Below are 15,573 nucleotides of genomic sequence, written 5' to 3'. Positions count from 1 at the left end.
AGAGAGAGAGCAGAGAGAGAGAGAGAGAGAGAGCAGAGAGAGAGAGAGAGAGAGAATTTTTTAACTAGTTAATTAACAAAAAAAACGGTAAAATTTGATAATTAACAAAAACGGTAAATAACTTAGTTTAACAAAAACGGTAAATAACTTAAAACTTGATAATTAACAAAAAAACCCGTAAAATTTGATAATTAACAAAAAAAACGTATATACGGAGAGGGGCGGCGAGGGGGGCGGCGATGCGCGCGGTGTTTTTTTAGGGATCGAGAGGGGACGGCGAGGGTTATAAATGTGTTGTCCTCGCCTCCCCTCTCCGTGACGCCGTCGTCTGCCGCCCCGTCTCGCGCTCTACCGCGACACCCTCTCCCACCCCTTCCTCGCCCCCTCCTTTTGCATATGTCAAGAATGGGCCTCTCGTCGAGCCTGCGCAGGAAAAGGATCTACCTCCACAAATGAAAGGTCTGCTGAAATGGTACAAGGGTTACATAAAAAATAAAAACGCCAAAGAATATATTTATGCGGAAGTTAGACATGAGCATCACTTCAAACATTACTATGTACAAATTGAACTGAGTGAATTGTTCCAGCTTTTTAATCTGCGCGAGCTCGATAAATCTATCATCAGTTGCTACGTTCTGTAAGTGATTTATTAATTTCTACCCCATCTCGTTCATATTGCCTGCACTATATATATGTCCTAACTATATTGTTGTGTCCGCTACTATACATGCAGAATGAAGATTAAGGAATGCAGAGTAAGGAACATCCATGATGTTGGGTTCATTGACCCACACATCGTTAATGGACATGTGTTGGAGCGTCACCCCGCCGACGTGGAGGCAGACCTGTGGCACTTTCTTACAAAGCAGGAACTCAAAAGTGATATTCTATTTCCTTACCATTTTGAGTGAGTGTTTCTGTCTTGAGCACATTCTCTTTTGTTTACTCCATGCATGGTATGTGGCCGGCTAATCGATGAGTTATGCATGACGTACTGTGCATGTATCGTGTCCGCAGGTTCCACTGGATTCTGCTAGTAATTAAAGTTAACACCTCAGAATGTCTCGTCCACGACTCTGTGAATATGGATCCAAAGCTTTGGGGCGGCATGAGAAGAATGCTGCAGAAGTAATTATTTTCATTCATTTGCGCTCTATATCGATCGGCCTATTTCGTTCATTTCCTAATATCAAGTAACTAATTAATAACTCTCTTGTTCATTTAATTTTCTTTGCCTCGTAGGGTTTGGAGACGGTTCGTAGATACAAAGGTCGGTGAATTCAAAAAAGAGCTAGAATTCAAAATGTTAAAGGCTAAGAATGCTGGGGATATTCAGCCACCGGAGACCAATCTATGTGGATACTATGTCTGTGAGATGATCCGGAGATACACCTCTGAGCGGGTTCCCAGTGATACCAATGCTCAGAGGAATAACCTCCGGTGGATGCTTAGTCCAGAAGCTCGCTTCCGACCACTTCAAGAGGAACTAGCTAGATGGTTCAGCAGGGAAGTCCTCCATCCTAAAGGAGAACACTATTACGAGGACGTAGAACTTTATATGCATTAAATCATGTATGGAAACTTGTTCAAAATTGTATATGGTCATCCGATGATATTGAATATATATTGTATATTCCTATATATGAAACTCCTTCAAAATTAAAATAAAGCACAAAAGAAATAAAACAATACAAATTAAACAGAAAACAGGTTTAGGGGGGGGGGCTAAAACCCTAAACCTGTGGCGGCCTTTAGTCGCGGTTGGCCAGAAGAACCGCGACTAAAGGTCCTCCGCCCCGACGGCCGCCTGGCGCCCACGTGGACGGGCCGTTAGTCGCGGTTCTTAAGCAGCCGCGACTAAAGGTGGGGGGCTTTAGTCGCGCTTATTTGGTCGCGGTTGCGCAACCGCGACTAATGGCAGTTGCGAACCGCGACCAAAGGCCTTTTTTCCACCAGTGACACCTTGGTCGATGCAAGCATCACCTTGACCTCGCTCTCCATATCATTGAAGTCCACCATCAAGTCCTTGCGAGTTTTAACAGAGACATTTCCACTCATATACAGGAGCTCGTTGTGTTTAGTCCGGTTGAACTGTTTCCTCGGCTGTTCCATGGCCAAGTACAATGGTTCGAGAAACTGGCTAAACAAACGCACTCGCTCTTTTAAAGTTTCTCCACTGGAATTTTCGTCTTTGCCGAGTACAATATGTTAGTAAGTCAGCAATAATATCTTTGCCGAGCTCCTACCAAAGAAGTACTCGGCGGAAATTAAAACTCTGGGTTGAGTCCGAGGAGTGCATCAATTTTTGGATATTTTTGCATGAACACGATATTGGACATACTTTCTTGAGGATTTTTTTCTTAGAGTCTTGTGTGCTGTTCTCAAACATGTGCCCATAAATTTTAAAGCCTTTTTCGAGGTAATCTTCACCGTCGCGTTGGTGTCAAACCAGCCCGACAATGTTCCTCCAGGGCTGCCGACTTGCGATCGATAGATCAGTGCTTCGTCGAGCCGAGATCAACGTCATTGGATCATCACCTTGGTGAGCCGACCAAGAGTTCGGCATGGCGAAGGCTAAATCATCACCAATATCGTCGCCCCACGAATTACACGAGGCGGACACACTATCATCGACACACAGTTACTTCATCAAACTGGGATCGTCCCGTCACAAATTTTGACATGCGTCGGCATCACCATGCTGCCTCTTCTTGATGCCAACATCCAACACGCCGACTTGCTCCGGCTCGTCAGCTGACATGGAGGCTTTGACACCTTGGCTGGACCGGGGGCTTCGACTCGTCAGCTGACCGTGTCGCCACTTCTTTAAGCCAACATACAACACGCCGACCTACTTCAACTCATTAGCTGACCATGCCTCCTCTTCTTCAAGACAACATCCCAAAAGCCAAAAATTCAAAGACGTACATGGAATTTACACATTTTGAAAAGCATGACTTCATTTTTAGAAAAGTGGATGATACATTTCGACCAACATAAAGCTGAACTTTTTCTTCAGGTTGTTCTCGTGCAGGAGTCGGGTCCATTGTCTGGGTAATCACTTTCCATCTCCCGATGATAGACAATGATCAACTCGAGTCATGCTCTCAGCACCTTCTACGCAAATGTTGTTGGGAAGTGATGAAAAAGTGGGAAGCACACATGAAATAAATCAAATGTTGTATTGATGCCTTCTAAAAAAACAAAAACAAACAAATTGGACTGATGGATATGATATCGGTATACATGACATACATACTATCAAGACATGACAACAGACCCCTTAGGTCTGAGGCATCCAGCCAGTTCTATCCCAGGTTGAAAAATAATACACTTGTGAATTTGGAAATGAACAGAGACCGACTATAACAAATATAAAGCTAGAACATTAGAAATGTTAACACAAGATAAGAGAGTCCGATCGTTTATATGGTCAGACTTGTGTGAGCCTAGCTATAGCTATGGGCTGGTGCATGGAGTGTATATGTGCCCTCTATACTGCATCAGCAATGGAAGCACATGAATGGTGCTGCCCCTTCTTCCAGATAGATATAAAAATTGTAGGTCCGCCATTTTTGGTTTTTTCACCCAAAGGAGGGTTACCATATATACGATCTCAATTTAAAATTTCTATTTTCAATACCTTACAAATAGTTTTACTTCTTTTGTTGAAGAATCCATAAATTCAGAATTTGATAGATCGACTGCTTGTCCACGAAAGATATAAAAGGATAAGTACCACAAACAAATATGGAAATTGCAACATCCTGATCTTAGAAGCTTGCACTTACCAGAGATCTATTAGTTCTATTGTCACTACGATGGGACTATTTTCACAAAAATCTCTTTCAGATTTTCATCTTCTGTAATTTGTTCCAAAATCCTGTCAATGGAAATAAATTCTGATGAAGAGTTCACTCCGCAGGCTGTGGCTCACTTGAAAACAACAATTTGGACATTTGCTCCTTCTTAGCTAGTATATCATATTTGCCCTTCCCGTGTGTTCCTTCTGCGATTAGATTGTATTTATGGACAATCTTTTGCTCACCAATTCGATATGCACGTCCAATCGCCTGCCTTTTGACAGAAGGGTTCCACACAACATCAATCGAGGGGCACCACACGTGACACTCCAAAGAGGGTGATACCTTCTCCACACATCTTGGTCGATGCAAGCATCACCTTGACCTTGCTCTCCATATCATTGAAGTCCACCATCAAGGCCTTACGAGTTTTAACGGAGACATTTCCACTCATATACAGGAGCTCGTTGTGTTTAGTCCAGTTGAACTGTTTCCTCCGCTGTTCCATGGACAAGTCCAATGGTTCAAGAAACTAGCTAAACATACGCACTCGCTCTTTTAAACCTTCTCCACTGGAATTTTCATCTTTGCCGAGTGCAATATGTTAGGAAGTCAGCTATAGTATCTTTGTCGAGTTCCTACCAAAGAAGTACTCGGCAGAAATTAAAACTAGGCAAATAGGCACTTTGCCGAGTATCGCCAATGAAACACTCAACAAAACGCGGCAACCAGGGTGTTGCCGAGTGCTAAAGTTCGATAAAACAGGGTCTTAGCTACAACGCATTGTCTTGGCTGTAGCAGCTGCATATGACCTTGGATGGAGATGCATTAAATATCAAAGTTGTTCATTTTAATGAGACTGATAATTTTATATTGACATGTTTCACATTTGAGGCCATATTATTTACACTTTTTTCCAGAAAAAATTGGTCTCAAATGACCAACGCAATGACCTTATTCACTGCATACTTTTGCCGAGTTTTTTTTGCCCTTTGCCGAGTTTTTTAGGCACTCGATAAAGGCGCTGATTCCGGTAGTGCTTGACATAGACGCATGACCTCATAAACAAGTCTCGTCTTAACTCATTCACTTGGCATTAGTCATATCCTCTCCAGCGCAAGCTCGTCCACGATGGATGTTACTTCTTTTGGCAACTTTTCCATGCCAGCGACAAGGGGCTGATGTACGGATGCAAGAGACATGTTGTATTCTAAATAAAAACGGTTGTCCTTATTGACGATGTCCTAGACAAGGGGTACTCACCACATCATCTCCCGACTAGTGGGTCGGGCCAAGGACCCCTGTGGCTGTTCAATAATGGTACACTTCGGGCAGCACATGACATATACGAGGAAGATTCTACAAGACATGGTGATCAAGACAGGGACTTCTCTCCACCAACATACCCGTGTAGGACTCTTGTTAGACTAGGCCTCCGATACATTCTATAAGCTGAGGCCAGGCTAGTCGATACACAACATCTCACATTCATCATCATCATTACCCCTAGGGTGTAAACCACAACTTACGATCTCGAGGTAGATCATCTTTGTACTTTGATACACCCATAATATAAGAAAGAGAAGGACGTAGGGTTTTACCTCCTAAAAGAGGGACCAAACCAGGATAAAAACATCGTGTCCCTTGTATCTTGTTACCCATCAATGAGATCTCATAGCTCGGCCCCCTACCCGAGGTCTACCAGTTTTGACACTAACATTGGTGCTTTCATTGAGAGTTCCGCTGTGTGATCGAAAGAAGGATCAACACAGGACCATCGATCAACGACTTAGATCTTCATGCGAGACTTCCGTGCCCGAATCTCTAGTAGCGGATCACACTTCCTCCATCGAGAGTTGATGGATGATAAGCTTTCATCAACATGAACTCCGATCTATCACGGGAGAATCATCCATGGAGCTCGGGGCCTCAATGTCAACATTGTTCTCAGGTAACCGTGCACCTTTTCTGGACAGTGGTTTCGTGTTCGCTGTCCCTGCCACCTCAAGTGTCGCTTTGACGATTGCTTTGGAGGAATTGTGTAGAATTGAGTTTAGAAAAAACCTCTCAAATTTCATTGTGTTCCAACGGACAAATCTACGGTAATCTTCAATACACCAGAGCGCTATCGAATCTGGACGGGAATGTAGATGAGTTTACGGCGAGGAGTACAGCGTCCAGCTGGGACATGCTTTGGAATATCCAACAGTTCATTGGCTACAAATTTTTTGTACCGACCAACTCTCAAAATTTCAACTCGATCCGACCGTTCAAACTCCGGGTCAAGTCCGAGGAGTGCATCAATTTTTGGATATTTCTGCATGAACGCGATATTGGACATACTTTCTGGAGATTTGTTTTCTTAGAGTATTGTGTGATGTTCTCAAGCATGTGCCTACAAATTTTAAATCCTTTTTCGAGGTAATCTTCACCGTCGCGTTGGTGTCAAACCATCCCGGCAGCGTTGCTCCAGGGCTGCCGACTTGCACTAGATAGATCATCGCTTCGTCGAGCCGAGGTCAACCTCATTGGATCAACACCATGGTGAGCTGACCAAGAGTTCGGCATGGCGAAGGCTAAATCATCACCAATATCGTCGCCACAAGAATTACATGGGGCGGGAACACCATCATCGCCACACAGTTACTTCATCATCCTGGGGTCGACCTCGTCACAAATTTTGACCTGCGTCGGCATCACCATGCCACCTCTTCTTCAAGCCAACATCCAACACGCCGACCTACTCCGACTCGTCGGCTGACATGGAGGCTTTGACACCTCGGCTGGACCGGGGACTTCGACTCGTCAGTTGACCGTGCCGCCACTTCTTCAAGCCAACATACAACATGCCGACCTGCATCAACTCGTTAGCTGACCGTGCCGCCTCATCTTCAAGACAACATCCAAAGCCAAAAATTCAACAACGTACATGGAATTTACACATTTTGAAAAGCATGACTTCATTTTTAGAAAAGTGGATGATACATTTTGACCAAAGCTCAACTTTTTCTTCAGGTTGTTCTCATGCAGGAGTCGGGTCCATTGTCCGGGTAATCATTTTCCATCTACCGATGATAGACAACAGGCAACTCGAGTCAGGCTCTCAGCACCTTCTACGCACATTGTAGATTGAAGTGTAGCAAATGTTGTTCCGAAGGATGAAAAGGTGTGAAGCACACATGACATACATCAAACGTTGTATTGATGCCTTCAAAAAACACAAACAAACAAATTGGACTGATGGAATATGATATCGGTATACAAGACATACATGCTATCAAGATATGCCAGCAGACCCCTTAGGTCTGAGGCATCCAGCCTCTTCTATCCCAGATTGAAAAATATACACTTGTGAATTTGGAAATGAACATTAGAAATGTCAATGAGAGAGCCCGATCTTTTATATGGTCAGACTTGTGTGAGCCTAGCTATAGCTATGGGCTGGTGCATGGAGTGTGTGTGTGAACTCCATACGGCATGAGCAAGGGAAGCACCTGAATGGTGCTGCCCCATTTTTCAGATAGATATAAAAGTTGTAGGGCTGCCATTTTCAAATTTTTTACCCAAAGGAGGGATACCACATGATCTCAATTTAGAATTTCTATTTTCAATACCTTACAAATAATTTTACTTCTTTTTTGAAGAATCCATAAATTCAGAATTTGCTAGAACGGCTGCTTGTCCACAAATGATATAAAAGGATAAGTACCACAAACAAATATGGAAATTGCAACATCCTCATCTTAGAAGCTTCCACTTACCAGAGATCTATAAGTTCTATTGTCACTACGATGGGACTATTTTCAAAAGAATCTCTTTCCGATTTTCATCTTCTGTGATTTGTTCCAAAATCCTATCAATGGAAATAAATTCTGACGAACGGTTGCACTCCGCATGCTGTGGCTCATTTGAAAACAACAATTTAGACATTTGCTCCTTCCTAGCTTGTATATCATATTTGTACTTCTCTTGTGTTCCTTTTGTGATTAGATTGTATGTATGGACAATCTTTTGTTGACCAATTCGATATGCACATCCAATCACCTGCCTTTGGACAGAAGGGTTCCGCACAATATCGAGGAGCACCACATGCGACACTCCAAAGTGGGTGATACCTTCTCCACACACCTTGGTCAATGCAAGCATCACCTCGACCTCGCTCTCCATATCATTGAAGTCCACCATCGAGGCTTTGCGAGTTTTAACTGAGTCATTTCCACTCATATACACGAGCTCGTAGTGTTTAGTCCAGTTGAACTGTTTTGTCGGCTACTCCATGATCTAGTCTGATGGTTCAAGAAACTAGCTAAACACACGCACTCGCTCTTTTAAAGCTTCTCTAATGGAATTTTCGTCTTTGCCGAGTGCAATATGTTAGGTAGTCAGCAATAGTATCTTTGCCAAGTTCCTACCAAAGAAGTACTCGACAGAAATTAAAACTCAGCAAACAGGTACTTTGCCAAGTATCGTCAATGAAACGCTCGGTAAAACAACAAAACGCGGCATCCAGGGTGTTACCGAGTGCTAAAGTCGGAAAAAGGGGGTCTTAGCTACAATGCATTGTTTTGGCTGTAGCAGTTGCCTACGACCTCGGATGAAGATGCTTCAAAAATCAAAGTTGTTCATTTTGATGAGACTAATAATTTTATGTTGACATGTTTTACATTTGAGGCCATATTATTTACACTTTTTCTAGAAAAAATTGGTCTCAAATGACCAACGCAATGACCATATTCATTCCATACATTATGATAATGTGGTGAACTTGGGCATATAGGTTGCAGACAATGTTGCCAAATAGAGTTTTGAACTTTTTGTACAAAAATATCATTTTCTATTTTCTAAGTATCAAAAATGTGTATTTTTTGTGAGGCAATTACAAAAACCAGGGTGCAAAATGGCACTATCCCAATTTTCACATGAAGTAGACCATATTTGATGGACAACATACAATTGTTATAGATTTTGTCGGTCTCTAGTTACTTTCGCACATTTAAATAACTTTATGCTGATTTTTGAAAGTAATTCAATTTGAACTGCAATTGTGTTATAGCTTTGTCCTAAAATTAGCAAACAAAAATTTATATGGAAGAACCACTTATAGTTTGGAAATGTTCAACTCCTTGCTATAATGCCGGGCATTTTGACCCCTTTTGAAAAAATGAAAGAAAATGAATAAAAGTTCAAAAACTGCAATCATTTCGCATGGACTCCTTTTATATGTGCTATTTGTGAGGAAAATGCCTAACGTACATTACGACAATTTTGAAAAAAATTCTTCACAAAATGGGCTATAAAATATGGACATGCATGACTTTCAAGACAAACGATTAAGGTGATGACCATATTCATTGCATAATTTATGATAATGTGGTGAACTTGGATATATATAGGTGCATATTGGCATTGCAACCAATGTTGCCAAATAGAGTTTTCTATTTTTTATACAATAATATCATTTTCCATTTCCTATGTGTAAAAAATGGGTATTTTTTGTGAAGCAAGTACAAAAACCATGGTGAAAATTGGTACCACTCCAATTTTCACATAAAGTAGACCGTCTGTAATGGATAGTTCCCAAGTTCTATAAACTTTCTATATTTCTAGTTATTTCCGCACATTTCAATGACTTTATGTTGATTTCCCGAAAGTAATTCAAATTCGAACATTAAGTGTGTGATAGCTCTGTCCTAAAAATTAACAAAACACATGTTTAGGTACACAAGTAGCCATTATATGGAGCCACTTAGAGATTTGAGAGATGAGACCCCTTGTCATGAATAGTCATGCTGGCCATTTTGACATTGTTTTATAGAAAAGAATACAAATTCAAAAAATGCAATTCTTTCGCATAGACTCCTTTTATGTGTATTAGTTGCAAGGAAAAATGTTGAACTTTCAATATGACAATTTGGAAAAAAATCCTTTACAAAACGGCTATCGTGTATGGACCTTCATGACTTTCATGCCAAATGACCAAGGTGATCGCCATATTCACTGCACAGTTTATTGTAATGTGCACACATTAGACACATAGGTGCATCTTACCATTACAAACAATGTTGCCAAATAGATTTTCTACCTGTTTTGTACAACAAAATTATTTACTATTTCCTAAATGTAAAATGTGTATCTTTTGTGAAGCAAGTACAAAAAATAGGATGAAAAATGGCTCCACTCCAATTTTCACATAAAGTAGATAATATTTGATTGTAATTCCCAATTTTTTGGTTCATTTGCAATATTTATAATATTTTTTGGTATTTACAGATGTTACACTCGGTAAAAGTCATGCTTTTACTGATTGCCAAAGAGAAATCACACTCTCGACCAATCTCACGGAATCACATGGATTGATCACGTGGTAGCCTCCCATCTGGCTTTATCTCATGGCGCCTTCCCCCTCTCTATCTCGTTATCTCCTCCCTCTCAATCACAGCCACAAACACCTCCTCTCTCTTTTGTCTCTATCTTCTCACACCAAGCACATCTCACTCTTCACCACTGACCGCCGGAGAAGACCAAAAGACCGGTGACTTGGGCGGCACCCTGTGCAACGTGCTCTTCGGCCAGCTGCTCGTCATGCTGGCTGAGTTCAACCTCGAGCATGGCAGTGGCCCGAACATCTATGGCATCTCGGAGATCAAAGGCTTCAACTCGTTATGCGGTTTGCCGGCGTGATGCGTGTGTGTTGTTTGGCATTGTACATGCGTGTGTTATGTTGGCATGTTGATGCATCCATGCCAGTTTATTGTGTATTGATGTATGCTTGTGGCTCGGCCGGCATGATGTGCGTACATGCTTTAGATTAGAAGCTCGCCGGCTGATATGTGTGTGTACTGATGCGATGAGCACCTAGACAGCAATAGGTAGACCCGTCCGTCGTCTTCAACACCGCCCTGCTGCCAGTGCAACGCTCCAGCCATCAACACCGCCGCCGGTGTCTTTTTGTTCTGGAAAAAAGTTTTACCAAGTGCAACACTCGGCAAAACATTGACACCTGGCAAACTGACTGATTTCGTCCTTTTTCTGTTCTCTGTTAGTTCTTTTTTTACGGAGTTTAAACCTTTGTCGAGCACCATGAAAACGCTCGACAAACTTGTTGCCGAGTGTCCGACAAATGGTTCTCGGCAAACTTCTGTTTGCCGGAACGGGGTTTGTCGGGTGTCCTTTGCCGAGTACAACACTCGGCAAAACCTTTGCCAAGTGTTTTTTGCCCTTTGAGTTTTTTAGGCACTCGGTAAAGGCGCTAATTCCAGTAGTGCTTGACATATACACACGACCTCATAAACGAATCTCGTCTTAACTCCTTCACTTGGCATCAGTTGTAACCTCTCCAACGGAAGCTCGTCCACTGTTAGACAAATTAGGTTTTGGAACAATGCTCGATACCCTTGGTGGGTACGGCTGTCATATATTTATAAGAGGGAACCGTACTAATACAGGTTATGTTACAACACGTATATATAATATATACTTAGTCTAACACCCTCCCTCAATCTTAACTATGTCCGGAAACACTCAGGAGGTTAAGATTGCGACGACATCCTTCAAAAGAAGGCAAAGGCAAGGGTTTAGTGAAAATATCAGCAAGCTGATCCTTAGAAGAAACAAATTTAATCTGAAGGAGCTTCTGAGCAACATGTTCCCTCACAAAATGATAGTCAACTTCGATGTGCTTCAGATACGTAGCACCGATGTTATCACACCAAAGAACAGGTGGCTGAGTTGGGGAGACCTTCAGCTCTCGAAGCAATGATTGTACCCACATAATCTCAGCTGTGGCATTAGCAACAGCTTTGTACTCAGCTTCGGTACTACTCCGAGACACCGTAGCCTGCTTGCGGGCTTTCCAGGCGATCAAGTTAGGTCCAAAGAACACAACATGTCCCCCCGTGGATCGCCGATCATCCGGACTACCAGCCCAGTCGGCATCAGAAAAAGCTGAGATCAGTCCAGAACGTGCAGGCTGAAGATGAAGTCCATAGGAACCAGTGTGACGAATATAGCGCAAGATACGCTTAACAGCTGACCAGTGAGAATCACGAGGTGCGTGAAGGTACTGGCACACACGGTTAACTGCAAATGATATGTCCGGCCTAGTAATGAGCAAGTACTGCAGTCCACCCACAACGCTGCGGTACTCAGTGGAATCCTCAGGAGAGAGCAAGTCACCAGTAAGAGCTGTCAGTTTGTCTGTGGTAGACATGGGAGTCATAGCAGTCTTGCACTGCAACATACCTGCACGACGTATGAGATCCTGAGAGTACTTCTTCTGAGTAAGAGTCAAGCCACCATCAGAATGAAGAACCTCCAGGCCCAGAAAATAATGCAGTCTCCCAAGATCCTTAACAGCAAACTCAGCGCCAAGAGAGGACACAAGCCGATCTGTAGCAGTGGCAGATGAACTGACAAGAATAATGTCATCAACATAGACCAGAACATACATAGTCACCTTAGGTCGCTGAAGAATAAACAGAGACGTGTCCGCTGTAGAAGGAACGAACCCATGTGCACGAAGAGCAGCACCAAGACGGGCATGCCAGGCACGCGGGGCCTGCTTCAGACCATAGAGGGCCTTAACAAGGCGACACAAATGATGTGGCTGAGCAGGATCAACGAAACCTGGCGGCTGACGCATGTAAATCTCTTCTTCCAGAACTCCATGAAGGAAGGCATTCTGAACATCAAGCTGTCGAAGTGACCATCCACGAGTAACAGCCAAGGAGAGGAGAACACGAATAGTAGTTGGTTTAATAACAGGACTGAACGTGTCTGCATAATCAATGCCATACCGTTGCTTGAATCCCTTGGCAACCAGGCGCGCCTTGTACCTCTCAATGGAGCCATCAGCATGCTTCTTCACCTTGAATACCCATTTAGAGTGAGTGATATTGACACCAGATGGAGGTGGAACGAGACGCCAAGTGTTGTTTTTCCGAAGAGCACAGATCTCCTGCTCCATCGCAGCACGCCAATGCGGAATGCCAAGTGCTGCTCGAAAATGTCGTGGTTCAGCTATAGGATCAGCCTCAGCATGCGCCACACAAGCCGCAAGCCACGCGACGGTGCCATCAGTGCGCTTCTTCGGCTGAAAGATGCCACTCTTGCTGCGAGTATGAGGACGCAGGACGACAGATGGCGGTGGCGATGGAGCTGTCACGACAAAGGGCACGGTCAGAGTCGGCGAAGACATGCTGGGGGGGGGGCGTTGACGAGCCAGGCGACGAGGATGCAGCGGTTGGCGAGTCCGCCGGCCCAGGGGAATCAGGTGCCCTGTCCATCAGCACCGCGGGCTCAGCCAACCCAGGCGACAGCGGGGCCGCCCCAGGCGACAGCGGGGTCGCCAGCCCAGGCGACGGAGAGGCTGCCCGAGACAAGCGCGAGGCCGCCAGCCCAGGCGACGGAGAGGCCGCCCCAGGTATGTGCGAGGCCGCCAGCCCAGGCGACTCGGGAGCCCCGTCGGTTCCACATGCATGGGACATGCACGCGTGATCGACGTCGGGGACAGTGGGCGTAGCGGCGGGGGCAGTCAACGGAGCAGCAGCCGGCGCAGTAGTGTCCACATCATCATCAAGTAGCTCAAGTCGAGCGCCTTGTCCAGTTCCTGCACCATGGTTAGGCAACAACAAAAGAGAATATGCAGCATCCACAAATTGATCAGGCAAAACTGGAAAAGAGTGCAACTCGATGATAGGAGTATCGGTGCGTGGCGTGAGTGTGGAAAACGGGAAGACAGTCTCGTCAAACACAACAACGCGAGAAATGTAAACACGATTCGTCGGAGTGTGAAGACACTTATAACCTTTGTGGAGGGGACTGTATCCAAGAAACACACATTGTTTGGACCGATACTCAAGTTTATGCTTATTATACGGACGAAGATGTGTCTAACAAGCACAACCGAACACTTTGAGTAGGGAGTAATCAGGAGTTTCATTGAGCAACACTTCCAGCGGAGACTTCATGTGAAGAAGTCGTGTGGGAATCCTGTTAATCAAAAAACAGGCAGTAACAAAGGCATCGCTGTCACATCCCTGGTCCTGTTATGCATTAGGCTAGACCTCATGTGAGCTTCATGTTTTAATTCAAATGAAATTTGAATTGAGGAATTTTCAAAGCCTCAGAATCCTTTAAAAAAAATGATCAAGATAAAAATTGCTTCAAATAAGTCCAAGAAAATGTTCTTGTTATCCTCTGGAAATATTGGCAAGAGGTAAAATCCAAACCAATATTTTCGGTATCTCAGAAACATTTATTTTGGGTATTTGAATTAAATCAATAGCTATTTGAATTGGACTTATATCTACTGTTAAATAAATATAGGTCCAATAATTCTGAAATATTTTTGTGGAGCATTGTTTTAATTCTTTTTAGCTCCTAAAAATATTATCAGAAGCAAAATAAATTGAATTGGTTTCAAAACCAAATTCAAAACAAACCTGCAAAATAGAAAACAGAATTAAAACAAAACAGAGAGAAAAAAATAAAAAGAATAGAAGCCTACCTGGGCCACTTACCTGTAGCCGGCCCAGCTGGCCAGCTCCTCCCGCTGGCCCAGCCCACCGCCGCCTCCCTTCCCTGTCGCCTTCCTCCTCGCGCCAGTAGGCAGAGGAGGGACACGGCGCGCGCGCCCGAGCTCGCCACGCCACCACCCTCTCGTCTGCATCGCCTGGCCACCGCGACGCCGCGCGTCATCTCCTCGGCGCCGCCCCGACCCCCCTGGACCCCCTCGCTCTCTCCCTCTCCCTTGTATCTCTCCTCTGCTTCCTCTCTCTCTCACTCGCCGAGCGCAGCCGCAGCCGCGCCACCGTAACGCCGCGGCCACCGTCTCCCCCTCGACCCCTCGCTGTGCTTGCGAGCTCCGCCTCGACCCTCTCTTCCTCCCCACCGATCCACGGCCCTCCGGAAGCCCTGCAACGCCGCCACCATCGCCATTCCGTCGCCGGCCACCGAAGCTCCCCTCCGTCGATTCGTCGGACCCCGTGCCTCCCCTGCCTCGCCAGCAGCACCAGAAGAACCGCGGTGAGCCCTCGACCCGATTCCCTCTCTCCCCGTGCCCCACCTCCCTCTCTAGCTAGCCCCACCACTTTGCCCGAGAATCTCTCGCCGCCGGCCATGGCGTGGCCGTGGCCACAGCCATCCCAGCTCGTATCCGAGCCCACTGACGTGCTCACCATGATCTCAGGAGTCTGTAGCACGCCCCAGCTCCTCCTGCCGTGCTCCCTAACCCCGACCCCGAGATTTCCCGAACTCCGGCAGCCGCAAAAGAGGTCGCCGCCGGCAGCTCCGGCCACCCCAGCCTCCGCCACCGCCACCGTTGGATGCGCCACTCCACCCTCTCCCCGTAGCTGCTTCCTGCGCGCCAAAAGAGCCCCTGTAGTTGGTTTCCGACGCGCACCACCGCGTCTGGCCTCGCCGGCGTCAAGCCGCCGGTGGGTCTGACCACGTTGACCACGGCGGGACCCCCCCCCCTCTCTGGGTCGATGACAGGTGGGGCCAGCCCCCCCTGTTAATTAGTTTAACTATTTTATCTTAACTACCCCCTCTGCTGACACTGACAGGTGGGCCCCCGCCATCAGGTGATTAGCTTAAGCTAATCACCACCTAATCTAACCCCAGAGCCACTGACATGTGGGCCCTAGTGCCCTAATCTTTAATTAAATTAAACTAACCCCCCCTGTCTAACCTGTGTCACTGACGTGTGGCCCCCACACGTCAGGTTTGACTCTGAGCACCCAGTTGACCCTGCTGACGTCACTGTGACGTG

The 15,573-nt window shown here is 45.2% G+C and overlaps 3 pseudogenes; all 3 read right to left on the bottom strand.

Annotated features, from left to right (window-relative positions):
- Positions 1 to 2,112, bottom strand: part of LOC119306893 — a 7,645-nt pseudogene extending 5,533 nt beyond the window's left edge.
- Positions 2,113 to 3,816: 1,704 nt separating this feature from the next.
- On the bottom strand, positions 3,817 to 4,311 carry LOC119306192 (annotated as a pseudogene).
- Positions 4,312 to 7,589: 3,278 nt separating this feature from the next.
- On the bottom strand, positions 7,590 to 8,081 carry LOC119306193 (annotated as a pseudogene).
- Between the last annotated feature and the right edge of the window lie 7,492 nt (positions 8,082 to 15,573).

Source organism: Triticum dicoccoides, chromosome 5B, assembly GCF_002162155.2.
Source record: "Triticum dicoccoides isolate Atlit2015 ecotype Zavitan chromosome 5B, WEW_v2.0, whole genome shotgun sequence".
NCBI classification, from domain to species: domain Eukaryota; kingdom Viridiplantae; phylum Streptophyta; class Magnoliopsida; order Poales; family Poaceae; genus Triticum; species Triticum dicoccoides.
The sequence above is the reverse complement of the archived record's forward strand: the minus strand, read 5'-3'. Positions and strand labels throughout refer to the sequence as shown.